The 18,334-nt window shown below is 43.3% G+C and overlaps 1 protein-coding gene across 1 annotated transcript in view; it reads left to right on the top strand.

Annotated features, from left to right (window-relative positions):
* LOC112668446 (melanoma-associated antigen 10-like) overlaps positions 1 to 18,334 on the top strand; it is a 40,959-nt gene that overhangs the window by 14,477 nt on the left and 8,148 nt on the right. The gene's annotated exons all lie outside the window — the stretch shown is intronic.

An 18,334-nucleotide genomic window follows, 5' to 3' on the forward strand; every position in this document is an offset into this window, starting at 1 on the left:
AGGAAGAAAGAAAGAAAGAAAGAAAGGAAAGAAAGAAAAGAAAAAGACAAAACAATGGAAGACAAAGAAATAAAAGTGAAATCAGTCTTTTCTTTGACCTAGGGATGATTTTAGAATATGCTGTTTAATTTCCAAGTGTTTTGAGGTTTTTCTTGTCCTTCCACTACTGTTTGATTTCTAGTTTGATTCCTTTATTATCAGAAGATATCCTATGGATCATTTAAGTTTATTTTTTTTAAGATTTTATTTATTTATTCATGAGGGACACCAAGAGAGAGGCAGAGACATAGACAGAGGGAGAAGCAGGCTCCCTGTGGTGAGCTTGATGCAAAACTCCATCCCAGGACCCTGGTATCATGACCTGCGCTGAAGGGAGAGGCTCAACCACTGAGCCACCCAGGCGACCCTGGATCCTTTAAATTTAAAAAGCATTTTGAAGACACAGGATATAGTGGATCCTGGAGAATGCACCATATGTGCTTGAAATAAACGTGCATTTTGCTGTGATGGAGCAGTGATACTTGGATCCATAGTGTTTCTGACTAACTCAGGGCCCAGGCTGAGCCCTGGCTGATGTTTCGGTTCTCCAAGCTTTTGCCATCCTTGTGGTGAGATTCCAGCATGAACAACTCAGGTAAAATCAAGACTTCCTAGGGAACTTTATCCCTTGCTTGTATTTGCCCCATTTTCCATTTCCCCCTCCCCTGGCTAACCAGGACATTCCTTTCCTGGTCCTCTAACTGGGAGGGGACCTATAGTCTCCCCACTCTGTTGGTTACTCCCTTGAATGGATTGGCCTTGGTGGCCAAGTGGTGGGATAATTGAGAGAAAAATAGCAAAGTAGTTACCTCCCAATTTTTGGTACCAAAGCTTTTCTTTGCAGAGACACACACGTTACCTTCCCTCCCCGTTTAAGGTATCTGCCCTGCTGTTGCTGAGGCTCCGCCACAGGGTTTCAGCTTTGGGCCAGGGCTTTCCTTTGCCCTACGTGATAAATCCCTGAGTACATTCATGCTAGTTCGCTCTGCACCGGTGGTCAACATATATTTCCCATAAAAGGCTAGACTATAAACATTTTTGGCTTTGTAGGCCATACCTTCTCTAAGATAGATAGGTTTTACATTTTATTTTCATATGATATGCATCTTCATATCGATTTTATGTTTCAGGTATATTTCTATTTAACATTTATCTTAATCCAATCCTTTAATTGTTTATTATTTAATACTTATATTATTATTTTTTACATTTTTATATTTAGTTTTTACCTAATGTCCTTTTTCGGTTACAAGATCATGGCCAGTAAACCACATTCCATGTAACTGTCGTGATCCTTAAGATCCTCTTTCCAGTGACAGTTTCTCCGACTTTCCATTCCTTCTGATGATGACAATTTTGAGTACTAGTTAGGTATACTGCAGAATATCCCTCTATTTGAATTTTTCTGATGTCTTTCTCATAAGTAGGCTATTGTTATGAGTTTGGGGGAGGAAGCCTAGAAAGGTCAAGTGCTCTTCTCATCACATCCTATCAAGGGTACATTCTATCAATATGACTCATCCCTGGGGATGGTGATCTTGATCATCTGGCTGAGATGGTGTTGTTTAGGCTTCTGCACCAAATGTTTTTTTCTCTCTCTCTCCGCCATTATCTGGAAGGAAGTGACTATGTGCAGGCCACAGTTAGAGAGTAAGGATTAGGTTTCATCTCCTTGAGTGGGAGACTATCTACATTAATAAGGATTTGGAATTCTTTGGCATAAAAAATTTGTCCTCTTGGATATTTATTTTATGCTTTGGGTTATAATGCAGTACAGTTTTATTTATTTGCTCAAATTTTTTTCCAGATTTGGCCACTGGGAGCTCTTTTCATTGACTCCTGAAGCCCTTTGTCCTACGCTCATCATTGTTTTATTTGTTTGTTCATTTTGAGCATTTCCTTATATTCTGGCATGACAAGATGTCCCAGGCTTATCTTGTCTATTTTCTGCATGAGCCTTAGAATTGTTTATTTCTTTAAGGATCCCCGGTTTTCTTTATTGGGAAATAAGATTAGAAACTGATGCTGCAGGGGTCCATTGCCCCTGGTACGTCCTTGGTTCTCGGCTCTCCCAGCTGACAGAGCAAGAAAATACATGCCTGTATATAATACTTATTTTTTATTGTTCTCAGGTGGCTGCTCCATATTTTTTTTCTCTAAGGTTTATAGTTGCTTTCGGTGGAATAGACAAGGAAGAGTACTCTTACTTGATCTTGACCCTAGATCATTTCCATTTAATGATTGAGAGGGTTGTTTTAAATGTACCACTTGTTTGTTGCTTTCTATTCATCCATCTTGTCTTTGACCCTTCTCCCTTTTTTGCAAACTTTTTTTCTGATAAATTGTCGATTTTTTATTATTCCATTTTATGCAATAAATTGGTTGATAATTGTATATCTTTTGGATTTTTGTAATCTGTTTTTGCAGTATCAAGTTTTACTTATTAGCGTGCCTTCAAATAATATTTTTCCAATTTAGGCATAATATAATATCCTTAAAACAATAAGGATATTCCATTTCCCCCCTTTCATCCCTTAGACTATTGTCACAAATTTTACTTGTTCATTTTTTTGCAAAGGCTTCAATATATTGTGGCTATTCTTGCTTTATGCCTGAAGTCAGCACACTTTTCCCATAATAAGAAAGATAGTAAATATTGTAGGTTTTGCATATTGCAAAGTCCAATAAAGACACAAGCCTTTAAAACTATTCTGATTTCAAAGGCTGAGTACAAACATGCCACAGTCTGGATTTGACCTAGAGGTAGCCATTGGCCAACCTTTGCTTTGGACAGTTAATTATCTATTAAAGTGTCTAAATATAAGAAGAAAATGTCTTTCATATTTACCCTCATTTTTAAATTTCTGGTGCTTGTCTTTCTTTGTACATTTACACATATTAGTATACTTCATCTGCGTGAAGAACTGTCTTTAACATTTCTTATAGTGTATTTCTGGCAATGAATTTTCTCAGCTTTTGTCTGTAAATTGTTTTTGAGGGACATGTCATAGGCAGAGGGAGAAGCAGGCTCCATGCAGGGAGCCCCAAGTGGGACTCGATCCCAGGACCCCCAGTATCACACCCTGGGCTGAAAGCAGGCTCTAAACTGCTGAGTCACCCAGGGATCCCCATGACAGTTCTTTATATATTCTGTATACTACACATTTATACATGATGAACAAGTATTTTTTCCCAATCTGCGGGTGGTATTTTTTTAAATGATGTTTTTTGAAGCAGAAGCATTTTTAATTTTTATGAAATTTAAGTTATCTATATTTTTGCCATTTGGGTATTGGTATCTGCTATGTACTGATCTGTGTCACTACCCCCACATTCATGTTAAAGCTCCCCATGCCATGGTATTTGGAGATAGGCCTTCAGGAGCTAGAATTAGATGAGTTTATGGGTGGTGGGATCCTCATGATGGGATTAGTGTGCTTATACTATCCTTCTGTGTGTGAGCACAGACAAAAGGCCATATGAGGTTGCAGAAAGAAAGTGCCTATCTGCAAACCAAGAGAGGGATTCACTGGAAATTGAATCCTGCCAGACCTTGGTCTTGGACTTCCAGTCTCCAGAACCATGAGAAATAAATTACTGTTGGGTAAGCCACCCAGTCTATAGTGTTTTGTTATGGTAGCTCAAGCCAATTGAGACTGTCATATCTAAGAAACTATTGCCTAACATGACTTCATGAAGATTTACGGCAATGCTTTTCAGTAATTGTTATGCACAACCATCTAGCATACTTATATATACCTGAGACTAATTTTAGGTTCAGTAACACTAATGAAACTGGCCTTGGAAGAGACAGGCAGAAAGGGAAGAATGAAGCATTCCAAAGAGAGTGCCTCTCTGCCTAAGAGAAGAGAGCATTCATTCCATGAAGTTCTTCCTGAACCTAGCAGGAGATGGTAAGAAGAGTCTTCACATGTCTGTGGCTGGCTGGCTATGTGTGGGCTGTGTCTGGTGGTTTGCGAGTGAACCTGGCAACCAAAGCTGAAAAGGAACACAAGAATAGCTATTGCTTGTTTTTTGAAATAGAGGATGCTTCCATTGTTTCCAGAATCCAATCATATGTTCAAGCCCCCCACAATACACACATATCTACAGTGCCATAGAGTTTCAAACTCCAACTAGGCTGCAGTAGCCATGAGTCCTTTATCCATCGATACTTACACTTGTGTTCCGGACACTCAAGACATTCTTGACTCTCTACCCCAGGGTGTGTGTGTGTGTGTGTGTGTGTGTGTGTGTGTGTAAAAAGCTATTTGGGTACTAGGTTTTTTTCTCATGCTAAAAGACAATTCCCTGAATGCCTACAAGAAGGCAATGGGAGCTTAAGATTACAGACACTTTCTGTGGGCATTGGTGCTTTACTTATCACAACAGTTACTGCAAACTGTCTGTGGGAAACATGATCGTTCCCATTTTAGATAGTTTCTCAAGTTCTCAGAGAGGTGAGGCAGTGTCCTCAAGATCTCACCCTAGAGATCTTCATCTGGTTGAGAACTCCCAAAGTTATCAGTGGTTGGCAAAGGGTTTTGTGGAGGGAGAGTGGGAAGGACCCAGAGTCCAGCTGGTGAAGGGTGTGAGGATTAGGGTGGTCCTTTTCTTGGTTTCTGTTAACTTGGGCTTTGCTATTCATTAAGGGATGGCAATGGATTTCAAAAGAAGAAAAAGTCTGCCAATTTAAAGAATCCATCCTGAAGCATTTAAACAACCTGAGAAGGACCATAACCTGTAGACTACATTCCAGAGTAATATATGAGATGCTGTAGTGAAGACAGAAGGGACACAGTAACTCTTTAGGGATGTTTTAGGATTTTGCTCACAACTGTGTAGTCCTTCTTGCTGAGATCTGGGGGTGCCTTCTGGGTGAATGAAGCCAAAACCGCAGTTAGGTTTGCTAAACTAAAGGAGAAGCCTCGCTGGCAAGGAGGATGGAGTTCAAGCAAAAATGTCGTCTCGGATTACATGGCTCCAGGAGTGAAGAGGAAGTGAAGCTTGTGGGCAGCGGGTGGCTGTTGGAAAAGTGTCCTTTCTGAGGAAAGCAGTGGAGGGCTCGTGAGTACATTCTGTGTCTCTGTCCTCTCCACCCCCAGTCCCTGTCTCAGTCATGCTCTCAGCAGCTCACACCTGGACAGGTGATAGATTTTCTTTTTACTGATTGGTCTTGTCACCACCAGCCATTCTCTGCCTTGTGCCCTGTAGCAGAGAGAGTGTCTTGGGATGTCCGGCTAGTCAAGACTCAGCCACACCTGAAAAATCTTCACTGGCCCCTAAGTAAGTTTCTACCACTAGCCTGCGCCCAGCGGTCCACCTTTCCTGTGCATATGGCCAGCAGCCTGAATTAGACCCTCTCACCTGTGTCCTCGGAACCCTTGCTCCTTAAATTCATCTATTACCCAGTTAACAGAAGGTCCAGGGTCAATGCCAATGTGCCTGTTATATGGACTCATCCAATCCTGTGTATATTTCTTGTAAGAACAGCCAGACCGCATTGAATGGCACACGAGTTCTGTACCCCAATTAGTATATCTGGGTTTCACAGGAGAGGACTTAGCAAACCTCTAATTGCTCATCTGTTTACTAGGTGGGAATGAATAGTGAATGTAGTTGAGATAATGAGGACCTGGTTGCTCAATGTCAGAGAAAACAGTTCCATGGACGGAAAGAAAAAGGCTACAGTGTGGTGGAAGGCAGAAGATGAGGCCAGATGCAGAGGCTCGGGCTAGACCTTTAACCCAGCGTGTTAGGCCACGGAGCGTGACCCTAGGTTTTGGGCAAAGGGCAATTGAGTGAAGGGGAAGGCACTCCCTGGTTTCCAGAGGATTCATGTTTTCTTGTTTCACAGCATTTATCAATATTTTTTTAAGGTAAATACACATAACACGAAATCATTCTACAGTGTCCAATTCAGTGCCATTTCATACATTTGCGGTGTTGTACGACTATAGCCTCTGTCTGATTCCAAAGCACTTGTATCTCCCCAAAAGCATGAACATGATCGCATCAGTTAAGTGGTCACTGCTCATTCCCTCCTCCCTCAGATCCTGTCAACTGCTTCTCTGCTTTCTATATGAATATACCTGTTCTGTGTATTTCTTAATAATCAGAATTTGCAATATGATATCTTTGTTTCCGGCTTCTTGCACTCAGCAGTTTTCAGGATGCATCCATGCTAAAGCCTATATCGTGACTTCATTCTTTTTCGCAGCTGAATATTTCTTTATAGGCCTATACATCTTGCTTATTCATTCGCAAATTGATGGACATCTGGGTGGCTTCATCCTTTTGCTATTGTGAATTTTAGTAAACATTTCTACACAGGTAATTGTTTAAATACCTGTTTACCATTTTAATGAGCATATACATAGGAGTGGAATTGTCATATAAATTAAATAAAAGTAAAAAATATAAATATTAATTTAAAAAAGTTTAATTTTTTGACAAAGTGATAGACTTTTACCACTGGCAAACATCTCTTTCAACAGCTGCACCATTTTTCATTCCTACCATGTGCCAGACAGTAAATTTCCAATATATCCATTCATCTATTGATGGACATCTCGGTTCTTTACTACGAGGTATTTACGCAAAGAATACCAACAGAATTATCCAAGGGGCATCTGCACTCCATATACACTTTCTTTATTTCTTTATTTATTCATTATATTTTATTTATTTATTCATGAGAGACAGAGAAAGAGAGAGGTAGAGACATAGGCAGAGGGAGAATCAGACTCTCTTTTGGGACTCGATCCCAGGACCTTGAGATCACCACCTGAGCCAAAGGCCGATGCTCAACCCCTGAGCCACACAGGCGTCTCTTCATATGTACTTTGGAATCAGCTTTTCCATTTCTTCAAACAGGATTGTTAGGATTTCTTACTGGGATTGTATTGAATCTGTAAACTGCTTTAGTACAACTTCTATCTTAACAAAAGTAAGTCTTCAGCTCCATGAACACAAGATATCTTTCTATATCCTGAAATCTTCTTTAATTACTTTGAGCAATATTTTGTAGTTTTTAGTGTACAAGTCTTGTATTTCCTTAGATAAACTTATTTTTAAGCATTTGATTCTCCTTTTACTTTTTTTTTTACGTTTTTCCCCACTTTGTCTTTATTATTAGGATTATTTATTTATTATTTATTAAAAAGTAATTTTTTGCCTAATCACTCTGGCTAGCACTTCCAGTATAATAAAAATAAAGGTAGCAAAAGCAAGCATTCTCGGTTTTTAAAAGAATATTATTTATAATTTATTTTAGAGAAAGAGGGAGGGGGAGAGGGAGAGGAAGAGGGAGAGAGAGAGAATCTCAGGCAGAGACCCCTGAGCATGGAGCCCAATGCGGGGCCTGATCTCAAAATCCTGAGATCATGACCTGAGTAGAAAACAAAAGCCAGCTGCTTAACCGACAGAGCCACCTAGGCGGCCCTTGGCTTCTTTCTTATTTCATGGCTTAATGGGAAAATTTCAGTCTTTGACCATTCAGTATGTTAGATGTGGATTTTTCCTGAATACCTTATAACATGTTAAAGTTTTCCTTTATTTCTAGTTTGTTGAAATTTTTTTTTTTTAATCATGAAAGTGTGTCAGGTTTCTTTTTTTTTTTTATGTCTTTGTCAGGCTTTACTACCTAGGTACTGCTGACCACACAGAAAGAGATAGGAAGTATTCCCTCCTCTTCCATATTTTGGGAAGAAATTAAGGATTTCTTTCTTCTATCAAGTATTGGTAGAATACCTGAGTGAAGTCACCTGGTCTTGGGATGTTATTTCTTTGACATTTTTGATCACGGATTCATTCTCCTTACCTGTTAGATCTGTTTGAATTTTCTTTTCCTCTTGAGTTACTTTGGTTGTTTATGTTTTTAAAAATATACCCAGTTCAATTAGGTTATATAATTTCTTGGAGTATAATTGTTGAGAGTACTCTCTTACAATCCTGTTTGTTTCTTTAAGACCTATAATACTGGGGCGCCTGGGTGGCTCAGGGGTTGAGCATCTGCCTTTGGCTCAGGGCATGACCCAGAGGCCTGGTTTCCTGTCCCACATCAGCCTCCCCGCAGGGAACCTGCTTCCCCTTTTGTGTATGTCTCTGCTTCTCTCATAAATAAATAAATAATATCTTCTTTAAAAAATAAAAAAAAATAAAAAAAGAACTGTAATACTACCCTGACTTACATTTTTTATATTAGTAGTTGAGTCTCTTTTCTCTCTTACTAAATGTTTGTCAAAATTTTTTGGTCTTTTCAACGAACCAGCTTTTCTTAGCTGCCACATACTGATTTGATGGAAATTTCCTTCAATGTATTGAATCAGAATTGAAATGCCAATCTTTGCAGGTGTTCTTTTAGTTTGTGTTAGGCCATACCACACTACACCACATCACAGAAGGTGACCTAGTATACTGTCTTCATTTCCAGACATTTTGAGAGTTTTTGTGATTACAGCAATATCTTCAACATTCATCTAGTATTGTTATGGAAAACAGTCACACTTTCCACCATAGCAGAGTTTCAAATAGGCAATTTTATGGTATTTATTTAAGGAACAGCTTGAGAGAATTATTATTACTTGATTGATCATAATCAAAGTATCAACTCATGATTTCCCATGATGTATAACCTTTAATCTGAGAACTTGGGCACATTTCTCAATTTCTAATTAGGCTTTCCAACACTCACTGGAGAATGTATATCATTATATAAGTTGGTTTTAAGGATGAGTAACATATAGCAGTGTTGTCAGCTGTCGAATCTGAGGGGGTTCTGTTTTTCATCCAGCTATCCTGCCCTCCCTCTGGGTAGACTCTAATTGCCAGCCTTGAGGAGCTTCCAAGTGACTATTCAAATACAGAATAGAGAAAAAGCACTGAGGCATCAAAAGCTCATATAACATGCCCTGAGTCATAAAGCTAAATAAAGGTAAGGAAACAAATACTCATCTTGGGGTCTAGCTTACCCTGTAGCTCATGCTCTGGTAAGAAAGAAATACTTTCCAGACAGATAAGGAAGACCAAACTTAGTTACAGGTGATCTCAACCCCCAAAAGCATCAAAAGTCAAATTGTTCATCAGTTCAGACACTCAAATAACGGGTACTCTTGACCTTTCAAGAGCTCCATAGACAGGGGCCAGGTAGCCTTATCAGAGTCCAGAGGCTAGAGGGCAGGCATAACTTTGATGAGGTTCCATGGAGTTCTGGAGCAGAACTGTTGCATTGCACATCCACAAATTCTATTTCAACAGCTCCATCAGAGGTAACCAAGCCTTGGGGCTACCCAGCAGAGAAAAAAGGACACTGACATATAAACAACTTCCAAATCTCAAGGTTTTTCACTGTAGAGGAGGAAGCTATAGTGATCTATGTGGTGGAGGATTAGAGCCAAAAACATCATTAAATACTTTTATGTAGCTTAATACACATATAGATGGTTACATCTAAAATTTGTATACATATGTGAATACACACAGGGTCGTGAACACTCATGTAATTTCTTCCTCTGTCAGCCAAGAAGCCCTAGGAGCAATGACCCCAGATGCAATGCGGGTACTTAGTGCACAGACCTAGGTTTCTCATACTATTCTATGGTAAATGGAACATGGGCTCCATTGAAAAATAGCTGATTCTAGAAATGGGACAGGGAAATATGCAAGATGAGCCGGAAGCACCTTGTAGTGCCTGAAAATAAAGAAAAGCTTAAAAAAAAACAAATACATAAAAACAAACCAATGAAAACATTTCCAGGGGCGTGACGAAGGTATACACAGAGGGAGCTAACAGGAAGAGCGCCCAGTGGCCAAACCTGGAACAAGTTAAACAACACAAATATATAGGATGCTGTTGGATTTTAACACAAAGTGTAATAGAAATGCCCATGTGTCTGTACTGATAAAAGAAGTTGACTTATTAAATACATAAATATGGGGAAATAGGCAGATCTCCAATGGAGAACAATTCTGGTTTACACATATACATTCACTTGAAGATAGTACAGCATAACTCCCTTGTGTTGAAGTGTGGGCCACATATGGTGACTTTCTTCCAAAGAGGACAGTATGGAAAGGGGGATGACACCAGTAAGTTTACAGTGGAGACACCTAAGAGGTATTAACTCAGTCAGGTGATCAAGGTAAACCTCATCAGTGATAAATGAAGCTACTGGAATGTAGTGTTGGTAGGATGTGATGACAGTAGCACTTCACCACTGTGGCCTTCTTTCCCAAAACACAGAATCCAGACTAATCATGAGTAAAACATCAGAAACATTGCGAGTGAGAGACAATGTACAAACTATCTAATCACTCCTCCCGAAAAGAGTCAAGCTCCTCAGAAACAAAGAAACTGCCACAGCCAAGGAAACACTACAAATAACGTAAGGCGGTATGTTGACGGGGATCCTGGACAGAACACAGATTCTGGGTAAACACTGCCGAAGTCTGAGTAAAGTGTGGCTTCAGTTAGTAATAAATGAAGTGTCAAAATTACCCCATTAATTGTAACAAATGCACCACATTGAAAGAAGCAACCTCTTCCGATTTTCCGTCATAATGGGAAACTGAGTGAGGGGTATATAAAAACTCTGTACTATCTTTGCAAATTTTTTACAAGTCGAAAACAAAATAGTTTAAAATTAATAATTTATTGAAGTTTTTAAAATAAAAAGGGCAAAGAGCAACTGAACAAAAGGTAATGGATAAGTTTCAGAAAAAGAAAGAAAGATTCATAGGAAAATCAAACACAAGCACACAAAACGAGGCAGTGTGGAACACAACCTTCCTGAATCTTCCTTACTTCTTTCCCTTCTAACTTCCAAGCCAGCATTATACTCTAGTCTGCATTCTTCAATCGTATAGACATTTCTGGAATCCATTCCTTTATCGAGCCCTGCAACCCCTGCCCTAGCCCAGCCTCCCAGCTGTCTTCTCCGGATTTTAGCAGGAGGCTATCAATGATGCCAGATGGAGACCTGCACTTATTTGCCCTCGAAGGGCCTTAGGACACCTGCAGGGGTATCTGCCACAGGGCAGGTCTGGCAAGAGCCAGGCAGCACCTCAACTCCTCGCAAAGGAGACCAGAGTGTAGAGCAGGCCTTTCGCTCAGCCTGGGAAAAAGCAGAGGCTTCTCAGATCCGGAAGACAAGGACCGAGAGTGAGTCCTCAAGGCCGGTGAGCTCCTGTCTGACTTGCATTGCCCTGCTTACAACAGCTCAGGGCCTGGGTGGCATGTGTCACACAGGAGGCTGTGGCTAAAGAGATGCACCCCAGAATGGCTCCAACAAAGGGGGTAGAGGCCCGAGGGTGTCCTAGCTGCTACAGCCCAACAGTCCTTCTCAACTCTGAGTTGAGACCCACCAGTTCCCCACAGCAAGCAACATTAGCAGAGGTGTCCCCGCATCCAGCCACGACTGCCCTACAGGGCCTGCTCCTGGGACTTGTGCTAAGGCCAGCAGCCTCAGAATGGCAGGTGCTCCTCCTCCCACCTCTTGTGGGGTGGCCAACCTTCTGCACAGCCTGCTTGCTACCTGGGGACCCGAAGGCCCTCCTGTCCGGCTGCTTACAAAATCCTCATGTGAGACTGGGAGCCTGTGGGGTGTGGCAGAGCATCCCGATGACCACCACCATCACCCACTACACTTTCCTCTGATAAAGTGCCCGTTTCGGGACCCTAGGTTCCCAGGCGGCTGTTGGGATGGCTGACAGGACCCCACTCCCTCTCTGGCTCAGCCTCAGAAAGCCAACCTCGCAGTGGCCTTCACGAGGATCCCAGCTGCACAGAGCAGTGGCTATGACTCAGAAGTTCTCTGACAAGAACCACCGGGGACAGGCAGCTTCCTGTGGGGCAGCTCCTCTTTTGAACACCTCCACCCCAGCCTTGCACCTTAAGGGGCAGAATCTGGAGTCTTGCACCTAGGAAAACATGTGTGCCTGAATTATGTCCCTTAGTAAGAGAAGACAGTGGACTGTGCTCTGTGAGCTCACAGAGTGGTAACGAATCCCTTGGCTCCCGAGGCTTCTGTAGAATCAGCCTCATGCAGTTTCCTACACTCCCAATCGTGCTGGCCATTCTCCAACTGTCAGGACCCAGTCCCTCAAACTTGTCCCTCAGTTTCTCTCACTGTGGGGGATAGGATGCTTGATCCTGCAAGGAGGAATGTAGGGGGAGGCATGCACTGTACTCATGGGTGGTCTTGTCTCTCCAGCTCAGCCGCAGACTCCTGTGTATGTCCCAATTGGGCACCTGCAATTGTCCAGAGTGGTGGTACAGTCGGAGGGACCATAAAGTGGCCAAGGGGCAAGAGCCCTGGGGCAAAGGGGTAGGAATGTGCCCTTTTTCTTTGCAACCCTGGATGGCACATTACATGCAGTCATTATGTCTGCTTCATGTCCTCCAATATGAGATAGCTCCTTCGTATTTTCTGTTTTTTTTTGAAACTGTATTACTTTCCCACAGCTGTTGTTGTTGTTTTTCTTTTTAAAGATTGATTGATTGATTGAGAGAGAGAGAGAGAGAGAGAGAGACAGGCAGAGGGAGAAGCAGGCTCCATGCAAGGAGCCCGACTTGGGATTCAATCCCAGGCCTCCAGGATCACACCCCGGGCACCAGATGGCACTAAACCGCTGTGCCACCGGGGCTGCCCTCCTATTGCTGTTGTAACAGATCACCACAAAGTTAGTGGTACAGCACAAATTCATTAATGGAACAACACAAATGTTGGAAGTCAGAAGCCCCAGAAGAGTCTCACTGGGCTAAAATCAAGCCATCAGCAGGGCTGTGATGCTTTGGGAAGTCTCCACGGAGAAATGTGTTTTCATGACTTTTCCAGCACCCAGAGGGTGACCACCATCTTTGGCTCAGAGACCCTTCCTCCATCTTCAACACCAGCAATGGGCAGTTGAGTCTCTCACATGACCGTCTCCTTCCACATTTGGAGCATTGTATTTACATTGGGTCTACCTGGATTATCTTGAACAATCTCCCTATCTTCAGGTCAGGCAATTGGTAATTTCAATTCCATCTTCTGCGTTAATTCCACTTTGATGTGTAACTTAACATATTCCAGCTGTGAGCATTAGGATGCGGACATCTCTGGAAGGCCAGTGTTCTGCTTATATCTATGGCCTTGACATTTCTGAGGAGTACTGGTCCAGTTGTAGTAGAATGTCCCTCTGAGTGTGTCTGATGCCTTCTCACGAGAAGGCTGGCCTTTGGCATTATCAGGAAGGACAGCACCGACAGCAAGAGCCCTTCTCATTGCAAGTAAAGTATCTCCGATACCTCAAGATGCAGGAACAGTATGTGCAAAGGCAAGGAGCGCACCTGCATTCTGGAAATGGGGATAAATCCTAGTGGTTGGAGTGTTTTGGGTTTGAAAGTAACCTTGCAAACCATCTTAGTTACCCTCCTTTCTACCTTCGCTAGGGAAGTCTTTTTATGGTCATATGTGAACATGGGTGTGCCCTCTGGAATCAATGGGCATGCGCTGTGTGAACTGGCTATCTGTAAAACCTTCTGTGGCCCAACCCAAACCCCAGGACACGTGAGTCCTTGACTGTAGCAACTTATAGATCGAAGCCAACAAGAAGGAAGAGCAGAGCATAAGGGTGAAGGCCATAGCTGCCTGCTGGCAGGAGAGAGTGTGCAGTCAGCCATAGTTGTTTGGAATCCTACTACGCTGACTTCTGCCAGAATACCAGGAGCACAAACCAGGGACTGGGGCTAGGGGTCTCCAGAGTCCCCGGTAAACTCAGTGGCTTACCTTGTCCATGAGCCAATAAGTAGAGCATGGACGGGAGCATTCAAACTTTGCCTGTTTGGATAGTTGTGGGGGTTAGAGATGCCAAGGGGGTTTAGGGACGAGAGGCTCCAAGGACCAGGACCTTGGAGCTGGCAGTTCTTTATTCATTCTCAACATGAGTAGTAAACATGTACCATGTGCCAGGCGCTGCTCAAAGCTCTAAGAATACAGCATTGAACAGATTCGTTGCCTCTGTAGTGCTCATAGCCTAGCATGTGTAGCGGTGTACACTGAAGTGAATCATGAAATGAAGTGAAAGGTGAAGTAGGCTGAGTAGTTTTCAATGCTATGGAAACAAATCGAATCCACAGAGCTGAATGCAGAGTGTTGGGGATGGGGTGGGAGGAGGGGTTGCAATTTAGGATTGGGTATTCATAGAAGGACTCATGGAAAAGGTGACATTGAGGGCGAGACCTGAGGATGTCCCAAGAGGACCACTAGCAGCGTGGCAAAAGCAAATGCCCGGGGAAGAACAACGGCATGCAGTAGCTCAGGGCCCTGCAACAGAGAGCAGGAGGCAGAGGTCTAGAGAGGCTAGTCTGGAGGGCCTGATCCTCCGAGCCTAGAGCAGCCTTGCGCCAAGATCAGTGGCACGGGTACAGTGAACTGGCTTGTCAGATCCAGGATTTTATCCTAGCTTTCTGACTTGACCTAGGGGATAGGGAGCAAATGCAGATCTAAGCATCCAGGGGCCATTCTCCCAGGATAAAGGGAAAGGCAGGCACCATTGGCTTGGAATAGGCAAGGCTGCTGGGCAGTGTTGTGGCATCACTGTGGTAGGCAGGGAAATGGTGCCTTTCTTGAGCAGACTGGATGCAAAACAAAGCAAACACGTTCCTGCAGATGCCCAGAGCTCTCGCCACAGAGCAGACCCTGTGCCTTCTTCTCCTGAAGAGAGCTGTATTTCCTGTCACTATATGTTCACCCCAGTTGGAGGCCAGAAGCAAGTTCAATTTTCTCGGGAGAACATTACTCCTCGGTGGTACTGTGTGCTTCTTAGTGCTTTCTAACAGAAGGCATGCCACTTCTGGCTCTTCCAGTGTGTGTGTTTTTTTTTTTTTTTAAAGATTTTATTCACTTATTTATGACATACAGAGAGAGAGACAGAGGCTGAGAAACAGGCAGAGGGAGAAGCAGGCTCCCCACAGAGATCCTGATACTGGACTCAATCCCAGGACCCCAGGATCACGACCTGGGCCGAAGGCAGACGCTTAACCACTGAGCCACTCAGGGGCCCCTACAGTCTTTGCTTTAAAATCTAGTCTGTCTGGGGGCACCTGGGTGGCTCAGTGGTTGAGCATCTGCCTTTGGCTCAGGTCTTGATCCCATTGTCCCGGGATCAAGCCCCACATCAGGCTCCCTGCAGGGAGCCTGCTTCTCCCTCTGCCTGTGTCTCTGCCTCTCGCTCTGTCTCTCCTTAATAAATAAATAAATAAATAAAATCTTTAAAAAAATCTAGTCTGTCTGATATAAAGATTGCCAGCCCAGCTTTCATTTTATGTCCGTTAGCATGATAAATCTTTCTCCACCCCCTCACTTTAAATCTGGAGGTGTCTTTGGGCCTAAAATGAGTCTCTTGCAGGCAGCGTATCAATGGTCCTTACTTTTTTATCCAACCTGATACCCTATAACTTTTGATTGGGGCTTTTAAAAACGATTTTATTTATTTATTCATTAGACGCACATACAGAGAGAGAGAGGCAGAGACACAGGCAGACGGAGAAGCAGGCTCCATGCAGGGAGCCCCACATGGGACTCGATCCCGGGTTTTCCAGGATCACGCCCTGGGCTGAAGGCAGGCGCTAAACCGCTAGGCCACCCGGGCTGCCCTATGTCACTAATTCTATCTTCTGCCTCAATTATCCGAGCAGTCAGAGCCTCCATTTTTTTTTTTTTGCGCCTCCATTTTTTAATGCTTCTCATTGATAGCCTTTTTGAAATTTCAACTTGATTAGATTTTAGTTCTTTTATTTCTCCAGAAAGGCTTTGTCTAGTGTCTTTGATGCTTTATTCAAGCCCCGATAGTATCTTTATAATCATTATTCTGAACTTTAGTTCTACCATGTTACTTATGTCCATACTCACTAGGTTCCTGGCATTCAGTACTGCCTTTGGTTCTCTTTTATGAGATGAGGTTTTTTCCATCTGTGCAGAGAAGAATCGATGAATGAGAGAACAAAATACTGAAATGGCAACAATGTCCCCAGAGAAATATACACTACACAAATCACAAGAGACCCAGAACTGAAAAGAAAAATTAAAAAGAGAGAATATAATCAGACAGGTGAAGAGAATAGAGTAATACACTGGATCCTGTGTGTATTTTGGTCCGTTTGTTAGAAAACTAAATCCCAAAATTGTAACAAAAGGAAAACTTTTATAGGTACTAAACAAATTGAATAGAATACAAGGAAAGGATAGAATGCAATTGTAAAAATGAAAATTAAAAGAGAAAAAAAGAAGAAATATCAACAGACAGGTGAAGAAAACAGAGCAATACACTATATTCTGAGTGTATTTCCTTCGGTTAGAGGAAACTACATCTCAAAATTGTGAAGAAGGGCAGCCCCGGCAGCTCAGCGGTCTTCTCCCTCTGCCTGGGTCTCTGCCTCCCTCTCTCTGTGTCTGTCATGAATAAATAAACAACAAAATTAAAAAAAAAAAAAGATGGCTTCACAATTGTAAAGAAAAAAAACCTTGCATATATATTATATATATTAAATACATTGACAGGATAGAATGTAACTGTAAAGATGAAAATTTAGAAAGACCTTATTTTTTTATTTTTTATAAATTTATTTTTTATTGGTGTTCAATTTGTCAACATATAGAATAACACCCAGTGCTCATCCCATCAAGTGCCCCCCTCAGTGCCCGTCACCCAGTCACCCCCACCCCCTGCCTACCTCCCCTTCCACCACCCCTAGTTCGTTTCCCAGAGTTAGGAGTCTTTGTCTCATTCATTTGGGGGATACAAAAAATAAGTGGGAAATATCAGAAAGGGAGACAGAACATAGAAAGAACTTAACAAGAAAGAAACAAAGAAGGAGAAAAAAGAAAAAAAAAGCGATTTTGATGAGACAGGTGAAGAAAACAGAATCATATACCGTACACTACGTGTATTTTGGTCTGGTGGAAGAAACTGCACCGCAAGGGTGTAAAGAAAAAAAAAAAAACTTACACAAATAAAATTAAAAACAATGGAAGGATAGCATGTAACTGTAAGAATGAAAACTAAAAAATATTTCCTAAAAGTTTGATAAAATAAGAAATTGGTTGCAAAAGGAAAGCGAAAAAAAAAAAAATAAATAAATAAAATGGAAAGACCAAAGAATCATGGGGGAAAACGCTATGAATTGTGTATGTTATATTCCCCTAGCGCTGGAGTTTTGCGGTTCTCAGTGTTCGGTAAAGTTGGTCTGGGCCGCATGCTCTTGCTGACTTTCTGGGGGAGGGACCTGTTGCGCTGATTCTCAGGGGTCTTTGCCCCGAGTGGGCGTGCACCGCCCTTGCCAGGGGGCCAGGCTAAGTAATCTGGTCCGGGTTGCTCTCTGTGGATTTTGTTCCGTGAAGGCCTTGCAGGCCTCTTTAGAGGCTGAGAGCGAAAGTGGTGGCCTCCTCATCCCCAGCCCCAGGGCCGAAAGCTCAGGGTCCCGCTCCTTAGCGCACCCCCAGTGAAAGGCAACCCATCACTCCTGTCTCCCTGGTACCGGACCGCACACTGTGCTCACCCAGCCTGTGACCAAGCATTTCCATCTCAGGCACGGACCCTGCTTCGCCTTCCAAACCCTGCAGATTCCTGCTGTGTGGACATGTGCGCTGCTCCTCCCCAGGGGGAGCAAGGGGGGGGCTTGCCGGTTCTGCCGCCTGCTGGGCTCCTGCTCGGAGAGCCTTTGCGCTGAGGGTGCTGGGACCCACTGACCCTGCTGGGTTCCAGGGCTACGGCCACCACTGGCCAAGAGCCCGCTGCAGCCGGCTTCCCTGCTCCGATGTCTGGGAGCTCTGCTGCACTCAGGCACTGTCAGTGTTCCTGTGACCCCGGGGGATCCTGAGACCACGCTGTCCCACCTAGGATTCTGCACCCGCTTCACTGTCTGAGCACCGGGCAGGCAGGGCCGTCCCTCACCGGAGCGGACTTCTAAAGGTCCGGATTCTGCGCTCTCTGCTGCTCCATCACTCTCTGGTGGAGGCTGCTGGAGCTCGCCCCCTTTTGGCTCCCCCGTATCTTCCCATGTATCGCCTCCCTTTTGCCCCCCCCCCCCCCCCCGCCCATCTTCCCATGTATCGCTTCCATTTCACTTCTCCACACCTCCTGTCTTGCAGAAACTGGATGCTTTTCTCTTTGTAGAGTTGCAGCTATTCTTTTTGTAGATCTCCGGTTCAGTTCTCAGGGGTTCAGAATGATTTAGTAGCTGTCTCGCTGAATTCCGGGGACCAGAGGAACTTAGGTCTCTCAACTCCTCGGCCACTTTGGACTCCCACCTCCC

The sequence above is a fragment of the Canis lupus genome, chromosome X, assembly GCF_003254725.2.
Source record: "Canis lupus dingo isolate Sandy chromosome X, ASM325472v2, whole genome shotgun sequence".
NCBI lineage: Eukaryota > Metazoa > Chordata > Mammalia > Carnivora > Canidae > Canis > Canis lupus.